Source organism: Panthera tigris, chromosome A2 (genome assembly GCF_018350195.1).
Source record: "Panthera tigris isolate Pti1 chromosome A2, P.tigris_Pti1_mat1.1, whole genome shotgun sequence".
Classification (NCBI taxonomy): domain Eukaryota; kingdom Metazoa; phylum Chordata; class Mammalia; order Carnivora; family Felidae; genus Panthera; species Panthera tigris.
In genome coordinates, this window is record NC_056661.1 from 152,796,218 (window position 1) to 152,806,121 (window position 9,904).

The following is a 9,904-nucleotide window of genomic DNA, read 5'->3' on the forward strand; positions in this document are numbered from 1 at the left end:
GTTTTATTTATTTTTGAGAGAGAGAGAGAGAGAGAGAGAGAGAGAGAGAGCATGAGCGAGGGAGGGGCGGACAGAGAGGGAGACACAGAATCTGAAGCAGGCAAGCTCCTCCAGCCACACGCTCACTCTGCACCCCTGGCTTTGCCTCTGTTCCTGAGACCTTAGCTGTCATCTGGGAGTGACAGGCAGTCCTGTTTCTGCCTCATTTAGTGGAGGATCCACCTGCAGCTAACCTGGGCAGAGGAGAGACAAACCCGGCTCTGGGGGGAGGGAGGGGCGGGGGACATAAGGTGGCTTCCAGTCAGGCGTGTGGGTACAGCTGCAACAGGGATGGGAAAACAGTCCACCTGGGTGCATGCAAGCTCATCGAAGGAGACTCACAGGAGAGCAGGAAAACATCTCCCTGAGTCATCAGCTGCTTGCTCTCTGCAAGTCCAAACAGAGGCCCTCTCTTGCTGGGAGCTCCACCCCTGGAATCTGTTCCTGTAGACAGCAGCACATGCATGCTGGATGGTGAGCAGCTAGTGTGTGTGTGTGTGTGTGTGTGTGCACGCACGTGTGTGTGTAAACAGCCCTGACGTTAGTCACATCTGGGGCAGACCTAGCTCTCTTGTGGATAACGGCCCCCACCTTAGCTGATCTGTGTCAGGGGCTCAGCACTTGAAACAATCTGGATGGAGCAGGTGTGAGCCCCAGGAGACAGAATGGACAAGGCAGGGGGACATGAGACACCTCACCTCACGTGTGTGTAAAAGACTCCACCAGGCTGGGAGAGAGCAGCAAATGCCCTTGAGCACCTTGGTGAGCAGGCCCCAAATTTGGCCTAGTGGGTCTCCGGCCTTCCAACTATGGAGCTTGGGATTTCTTAGCTAATTGGGTGAGTTACCTCCTTATAATATTGCATAACATATGTATTTCCTTATCATATATGGAAGGAACTGGCTCGCCCTATTATAGAGGCTGAGAAATCCCAGGAGAGGCCCTGCTGGTTCTGTTTCTCTAAAGAACCCTGACTAACACGACCCTTGTGTGAGTGTCACAGACTCCTCTTCCTGGCTGTCCTTACACAACCGCACCGCCCAGAGCTGGCCTCCACACACAACCATCCCCTCCCCGCCCTTTGGGAGCAGGTCTCTGGCACTGTGGGAACACCTGTCTCCACCCCGTATCCTCCAGCCCTGGGCTGTTCTTTGGACTCAATCCAGAGTCCTCTATCCCAAATCTCCCGTGTTATGATTATTTTATAAGTCTAAGCTTTTAAAAATAAAACCCTCAGCTCTCCCCTGGGGCTAGGAACACGTCCATTTTCAGGACAAAAAGTCCAACTGCCCTGTGAAGAGGAAGAAGCAGAAAATCCCTCTGTTTTTTGGTAACGAGTCAGGAAGAAAATAAGATGGCTAACTCTGAATCAGGCTCTTCCTACCCATCGGCTTTGTTTCCTTTCTGCCGTCAGGAGCAGACGGGACGAGGTGCTCCGCTCCAGGGGGCTCGGTCCTCACTCACGTTAGAGTCTAGGTGAGCGGCAACCCTGGGCTAAAGCGGTTCACAGCCTGTGCTGCTGGTGTACAGCCTGCTCAAGAGTCCCTCTTCTGGACCCTGTGCCCGGGGCCCCAGGGGGTGACTCACTACAGAGAAGATGGGGGGCAGGGTCTTCCTGCAAGATCCCACTTCCCACTCCAGGCTGGACTGTGCAGAGCTCAGTGAGGACAGAGAACCAGAGTTCATTTCAATCCTACATGATTCTGTTTCCAGCTGGATCTAAACGAAGGGTCCCAGGGAAGTTGGGCTGCTCCAGCGTGGCTGGATGCCAGACTAGACAGCGGGTGGGCGCCAACAGGCAGCTCTGGGCTGCTCAGGATAAAAGATCAGACACCAGGCCTCAGCAACCCCATAGCCAGCTTGGGGGTCGGTCTCCCCTGACCGCCTTGGGCTCTGAAATTGGGTCTTTTGGGAACTGACCCGGCTGCCCCTGCCCGTGCAAGACACGAGGTCGCCTGTCCAAGGTATGCGCTTGCCTGTCCGAGGCATGGGGTCACCTGTCTGAGGCGTGGGTTGCCTATCTGAAGCTTGGAGTTCCCTGCCCTCCTAGGCCCCGGCCCTTCTCAATCCTGTCCTGCTTCTGTGATGGCTCCCTCTCACCTGCCTCCAACTGTCCCCTTGGTCCCCTCTGCTTACCTCAAGGTAGGTGGGCCTGCTTCCTGAAACCAAACCCCACGTCCCTTCTCTCTAGAGGCTTAGGGGTCTGATCCCCCACTCTCACCCACAGATCCAGCCATACCTCAGTGTCCCCAGTGACCCAACACTTGAGTGGCAGGGGAGGCCCAGACCCTGGACGTTGCTTGACCACAGACATTTGTGCCAACCTCTCCCGCACCTGTTGGGACCACCCTCAAGGTAGAGACTCTCCACGTCTGACCAAGTATGGCTCAGAAAGAGCCCGAAATCCCCTTCCTGCCCCCAAAGTGGGAGTTTTAGGGACCTTCTATGGCCCAGGTTAACAACGCAGGTAATTCCCATGTCCTTTAATGGAGACCAGGAGCACTCGACCAATATGACACATCGATGCTAACACTGCTGCCTAAGGTTTGGCTGGGGAAGGGGATGTCACTAGGCCATACTCTTGGCGGACGGTGCAAATGCTTTCCGAAAAGCAAGACTATGTGGGCAGACACTGTTCGGTCCTGCTCGGTTATGAGCATAAGATGATTGCCAGCCTGTCAAATACAAGGAGAGGGAAGGCCAGAGAGAGATAGTCATGGCACACAGCAAGGTAGAGGTCTTCCTGGGGTGCCGGACATGTGCATCAAAGTGACCCAAGCTTTCTAGATGACACTGCAGTGAAAATGCAAGCAGGTAGAGGAAACGAAGCTTCTCTCCCCAAACTAAAGGCCAAATTCATCAGTTATGAAGAAGTGATGTCTGACGGGGAGGTTACTGAAGATCTCTGGCTGTGAAGGAACTCTATTAAAGAAAAAAAACGGTTTGCTAAAATTTCCTATTTTATTTCTGTAAAACTGGATATCTGGTCGTCCTTTTTATAATGCAGGCAGAACTTTCCCTACCGTGTACCGTGAAAATTATCCATTACATATATATAATACATATCAAATCTCTATATATGTAATAGGGTAGAGTGGTGGAGGAGGGTCAGACAAATGGGAGTATGATTGAGAAACAGAGAGAGTATTGGACCAGTTTCTGTCCTAATTCTAAACATGTGAATCCTTTGGCCAAGTAGAAGTTGTCTGCCACTCAACTCCAGCTGATATGAACAAAAACCCTCCACAGAAGCAAACTTCTGGGGGAAGGGCCTTACATCCCTAACGATATTGAAGCCAAGTCCACGGGCCCCATCAAGGTCCCCTCCTTAGTGGGGACCCATCAGAGACCCCAGGCCACAGGGGACCACATCATATGCCAATTTATGGCCACAGGAACCGACCCTGCACATTCCAAATTATAAATTCATATATATAATCCTAACAGGACGTTCAAGGCCCAAACTGGGAGATCGACCATCGTCAAGTTTAAAGGTCTTGCTCCCTTTGCTAACAATTCTAAATTTCATGATGAACTTCTACACTTTAGAAGAAAATTGAATTTACTATTTTACCATAAAGATGTGCGAGGTTTACTTGGTTTGTATGTAGATTCCTTTGAGAGTCTAACGAAAGCTGGGAACCTTCTCCCCTATGTAGTAAAATACACACATTTTGCAGTTTTCAGTTTTAGGAGGGTCACAGATTCCCTGAAGGCCACCCATGAGCAGCAATGCTCTACAGGATGAAGCTCTAACCAGTGGCTTATTGATTCCACCACATCTTTGCCCTTGAAGTTTTCACAGGCCACTGGGGGTGCTGTTCTCCACCCGCCTCATCAGAGCCCCAAACTGGGATTATGGATGACTTCAGATGCCAACAGATTTAAATAACTCAAGTACCATGACTCAGATAACATGGGAGCCACTCTGGCCACAGGGCTTGAGAATTAAACACTGACTGTCAACCAGAATTACGACATTTCTGCAAGCAAAACACATCAGCTAAAACAGGCATTTAAGTTACTGTGAACCTTAAGGAGACCTTCACAACGATGATTAAGAGAAGTTATGAGGGTCGCCTGGTGGGTCAGTAGGTTAAGCATCCAACTTCGGCTCAGGTCATGATCTCGAGGTTCATGAGCTTGAGCCCCGCTTCAGGCTCTGCGCTCTCTCTCCCTCTCTCTCTGCCCCTCACTCACTTGTGCTCTCTCTCAAAGATAAATAAATAAATAAATAGAAAAGAGAAGAGAAGAAAAGAAAAGAAAACGTATGCTTTGGGGCACCTGGGTGGCTCAGTCGGTTAAGTGTCCAACTTTGGCTCAGGTCACGATCTCACGGTTTATGAGTTTGAGCCCCACGTCAGGCTCTCTACTGTCAGCCTAAAGCCCCCTTTGGATCCTCTGCCTCCCTCTTTCTCTCTCTCCAAAGTAAATAAAAACATTTAAAAAGGAGGGGGGCAAGTCCTGCAAGGTCTGTGACACTCACACAGACCAGGTCTGCCAGGCCTTGTACAGGCCCACGTTTTTCTGGCTACTGAGGCAGCTCATGGTCTGTTCCGGCTACTGAAACCTCCCTCTCCTTTGTGGTCTGGGAACACATAAGAGACCCTCTGGCTCGTCTGTCTGTCTTAGAGATTTCATTGGTTACCTGGGGATAAGATACAATCCTGATGCAAACCTGATGCAGAAAGAAAAACTCTCTTGTGGCTTTTTAAAAAATTTTTTAAAAATATTTATTTATTTTTGAGAGAGAGAGAGAGAGCGCAAGCAGGGAAGGGGCAGAGAGAAAGGGAGACACAGAATCGGAAGCAGGCTCCAGGCTCTGAGCTGTCAGCACAGAGCCCAACATGGGGCTTGAACTCACGAGCCGTGAATCATGACCTAAGCTGAAGTCAGACGCTGAACTGACTGAGCCACCCAGGCGCCCCTTTCTTGTAGCTTTTATGAGGTGAGTCTCCTCTTCCCTCCAACATCTCGTTTCCTGTCACCGTGGCACTGGGTAGAAGATGAGGGTTTTAGTGCCATCTTGTTTGCGGTTCTTAATGTTATCAGTTGAATAGTGTCCTCCCAAGTTCCTATGTTGAAATCCCAACCCCCAGCACCTCAGAACGTGACCTTATTTGGAGACAGGGTCACCGCAGATGTAGTTAGTTAAGATAAGGTCATTAGGGTGGCCCTAATATAGTATAACTGTGTAATTTCACAAGAGGAGATCTGGACACAGACATGCATCCAGGGAGAAAACCGTGTGAACACATAGACTGCGGTGATGTGTCCACAAGCCAAAACCCACCGAAGATCACCGGCGAACCCGTAGAAGCTGTGAGATGGGAGCAGGTTCTCCCTGATGGCCTCGGAAGGGGTCAATCCTGCTGACTCACTGTTCTTGGATTTTTCAACTCTGAACTCCGTTGTCTACCCCATATATTTTGTAGTACTTTCTTACAGCAAATGAATACATTTACCTGCTTCTCCGGTAGGCTATGAGGAAACAGCTCACCCATTTCAAACATCAAAAAGTGCTTAACTGCTCAGATTTTATAGACCAGATGGATGAAGCATAAATCTGTCTTTGGACTCACCTTAATCTTTGTCCACTGGGACTGTAATGACCTTTCAGTCTGGAGTTGTGTCTTTGCACATGAAGTATTCTGGGAACAAGAGAGAGGAAGCCTGGGCTTAAGAAACCAGAATGAACAGAAGAGGGCAAATACATGTCTTCTGCCTGAAAAACCTTATCAAACACCAGGCACGGGCGTTATTCCCCAGCAGTGCCCCCGTGGAGACCACAAACACCAGAAGAGGTTTGCCCCTCTGGCTAGTACACTGTGCGCCTCCAGGGGAGTTTCTACTTGTGGGAGAATAGAGTGGAGTTGTGGCCCACACAAACCAAAGAATCCCGGGCTGGGGCTTCATGCAGGAGCCTTTTCTCCAAAGACAGTCACCTAAATCCCTAAGGGCTACAGCCTGCTCCTATCTGTGCCTGAGAAGGAAAAGGGGGCCCCTGTGGGCAGGCTCATGGAGAGCAGGTAAATTTGAAGACTGTTCCCCTTCCTCTTAGCAGACACAGCGCTCGCCAGGTTGCATGGCTTTGTGCTCAAGCAAGGGCTGAATTCCAGATCCCAGGGTCCCACCCTCAACCAGGTGCCCTTGTGCAGTGAGCTACCTGCACAAACATACGTGGCAGTTCTGATGGCTCTCTCCGTCCCCAGTCTGCATCTGCTTCTATTAATGACCGCATCCCATATGGGTGAGGCTTTTGTCCTGTTGCCCAAGAATGGCAGCGAAGGTCCAAAGTTGTAGATAAGAGGTACTAAATACCCTATATTCTAAATCCAAGGAACGCTTGCAGTCAGACTAAGCCTATCTGCAGGGTTATTGAGTGGTGTCCTGAGAACTTTCTTTCCTTCCCAATATAAGATCACAGAGGGAAAGAGGTCATCAACCGTGGGGAGTATAGTGCCTATAGAGAGAAACTATTCCCTTGAAGGGGGTGGTGCTTTTGTGACAGCTTTTGTAACCGGTCTTAAGAGTTGCCTTGCTTCAAGCTTATGCACTCCTCGCTAGCTGACCTAAGTCCCTTCGTCTGTAGCAGAACTAACTTTGAGATTTGCAGACCCCTGGCCTTGAGGAGTGAAGGGCCAGACTTTTCCAGGAGATAAGGCCTGACTACATTTAAAAACAGGGGCCTCAGACGCCAGCAAGTCTGTTCAGGATCATGCCGATAACATAGGACTAACCCCCTGGGCACCTGCTTCTCCTGCACCCAGTGCCCCCTTCTCTCCCCTCCTCTCCTTTCCTCTCTAAAACCCTCGGGCTTCGCCAGGACGGAGAAGATGGTCTTTGACACATTAGTCCACCATCATCCCAGTTGCGGGCTTGCTGAAAAAAGCAACCTTTCCTTTCCCAGCATCACTTGTCTCTGAGTACTGATCTTTTGTCCGAGGAGTGATTTTTCCAGCAATGAGAAGCCCAACCCCAACTAGGAACCGGTTCTCTGTCCAGTAACACGTTCCCCCCATGAAGCCAAGCTGGGGGATGCAAGAAAACCCCCAGTAAAGTTTAGTGTGTGTGTGTGTGTGGGGGGGTGTCTAAAAATACGAGACTGGAGTCCTGTCCCCACCTGAATGTGTGCTGCGGAAGGCTCTTGTTCCCTGGGTCTGTGCCTGCAGACCCAAGGAGTGGGGTTGGGGGTGGGGCTGAGGTGGCTCTCCCAGAGGCTGTTTCAGGAACCCGAGAGTTCTGTGTTCCCCTGCCCTCTCTTCCGGAGGTGGCACTCAGGGAGGACAGGCCTGTTCTGAGCTCTTAGTCACTGGTGGAGCTCTCTCCGGGACCCCTGTCTCCCGGAACGCCTTTCCCCGCTCCCTCCCCCCCACCCCGACAAAGAATGGGCTTTCCTAAGCCAGACACCCTTGCAGACAGGTGTTCTGCAGAATGCTCTCAGAGCCAACCTCACTGGGGCCACGGGCCTGCCCTTTCAAAGACCAGGGCACTGTTAACACGAGGCCTTACTCATATGTGGCCAAGGCCCACCTTCCTCTAGGAGGTGGGCCCGGGCCGCGGGGTGCAGGTGAGCGAAGGGCCACCAATCTGCGCACCCCAGCCCCCCAACGGGGCCTAGGATTGGGTCTACTCCCCACCCTAAAGCGTTCTCGTACTAACCAGAAACGTTCCCAACTTGTAGCGTCGGCCGGCTTCGCGGCCGAACGCAGCAGTATATCCTGCCGTCACTAGATGGCGACCCTGCGTAAAGGTACCGCAGAAAGTCGCTACTTCGCGTACCCCGCCCCGCTGCCCGAGGCGGAAGGGGGAACGCGGGGCGCCTTCCCGGACGCGGGGTCCGCGGTGGGACTGAGCCCGCGCGAGGCCGCAGAAGAGTGCGCGGGCGTGGCCGGCACCCCTGCCCCGTGCTCGGAGGCGGGGCTCTGGAGCGCTGCTCCGCCTCCTGCCCCGCAGCGCCCCCTATGTGCTCCGCCCCCTGCCCCTGCCCCTTCCCTCCCGTTCAGCGATCCCTGCGGGATTTTGGTGAGGCAGTGTCTCTGGGCCTGGGACGTGAGCCCTAGAGGGGGAGAGAGCCGCTCCCGGCCGAGCAGGGGCCCCTGAGGCGTCGACCCCGGACTCAAGACCACCCAGGGTGGGAGCTGAGCGTCAACTGCAAGAACAGTTTCCTCGAAAAACCAGAGTGGCTCCCCGCCTTGATAGCTTATTGTCTTCTCTCCCTCTCCCGCCGCTGTAGCATGCACTCCAGGAGCAGGTGCACTTGGGCAGTGCATGACGTTGCCTGCAGTTCTCCAAACTAGCCCCCTCACCTGAGGTTTCTCCCTTAATCTCCCTCCTGGCAGGACAGCCCCAGTTACCAGTTTTCTGGACGGGTTCCCTGAAACCACAACCTTCTGCTCCAGAAACCAAGTTATAGGTTTACTTGTTTGCGGGGCTGCTGGTCCTCTGAGGACCTCTGGTCCGCTTTCCTTCCATATTAACCACTCACTCTGCCCCATGGTAGCTGAATTCAGGCTGCCGGTCTGGATGAGAGAAAACAACAAATAATAACCACCAAAAGTCCCAATTAATTGGTTCCTGTGACTGGGGTCAGAGCCCATGGCGGCTGCTTGGTCTTCAAGAGAGATACTTCCCAAGACCTTTTTGAATCTCCCGAAGTTCAAAAATGGCAATAGTTCGGGGCGCCTGCGTGGCTCAGTCTGTTAAGTGCCCGACTTCGGCTCAGGTCATGATCTCACAGTCTGTGGGTTCGAGCCCCGCGTCGGGCTCTGTGCTGACGGCTCAGAGCCTGGAGCCTGATTCAGATTGTGTCTCCCTCTCTCTCCGCCCCTCCCCCACTCGCACTCTGTCTCTGTCTCTCAAAAATAAATAAAGGTTAAAAAATTTTTTTTTAAAAATGGCAATAGTTCAAGAGACATTAACGATAGTCATAACTGCGTGGGGTTGCTCGTGACATCTAGTGGATAGACACCAGGGATGGTGCTGAACATCCTACAATGCACAGGACAGCCCGCCAGGACAAAGAATCATCCAGACCAAAAGGTCAACAGTGCAGAAGTTGAGAAACCCTGGAATATGGGAATGTTTATTTAGCTTCTGTGTTGCCCCTTAAAAAAAAAAAATCTTAGTCCAGGAACACAGAGTTTGGTCCTGTGCTTATTCTCATTCTATAAGTTAACTACCTTTTCCTTGTCTGTTTTTAAATTTTTTTTTAATGTTTATTTATTTTCGAAGGAGAGAGAGAGACAGAGCATGGGCAGAGAATCTGAGGCAGGCTCCGGGTTCTGAGCTGTCAGCACAGAGCCCAACATGGGGCTCGAACCCATGAACCATGAGACCATGACCTGAGCTGAAGTCAGACACTCAACCGACTGAGCCACCCACGCGCCCCTCCTTGTCTGCTCTTCCCTTTCAAACAGTTGTGCTCTTTCCTTTCCTATCACTTCTGGAACTTTGCTGAATATTCAGCGATGTAGGGACAAGAGCAAAATGCAGTGATAGCTGGCTAGCTGGCCAGGCCTGCTCACTAGATTGAATATTCTTCCACACCATTGTCTGAAGAACTGCACATGACTGGTTACCGTGGGCCTTTGGTTATTCACAAAATGCAAACACGAAGACTTGCTCAGACTCACTAAGACTTACCCAGAGTCTTACTGTGTTCGATTGTATTACATTTATTTAAGAAGAAGTTTAGACAGCAAATATTTACTGGGTGAGTTTGAGAATAAGTGAGGAACTGACCCCCAGCTTATTGTCTAAACAGGCAGGGGATCGGTCCCCGTTGTGTGAACACGGGGGCTGATACCCAAACTCGTTTTGGGGGCGCTAGTTTATCTCGCTCTGTGTGATCCAGCCTCACGTG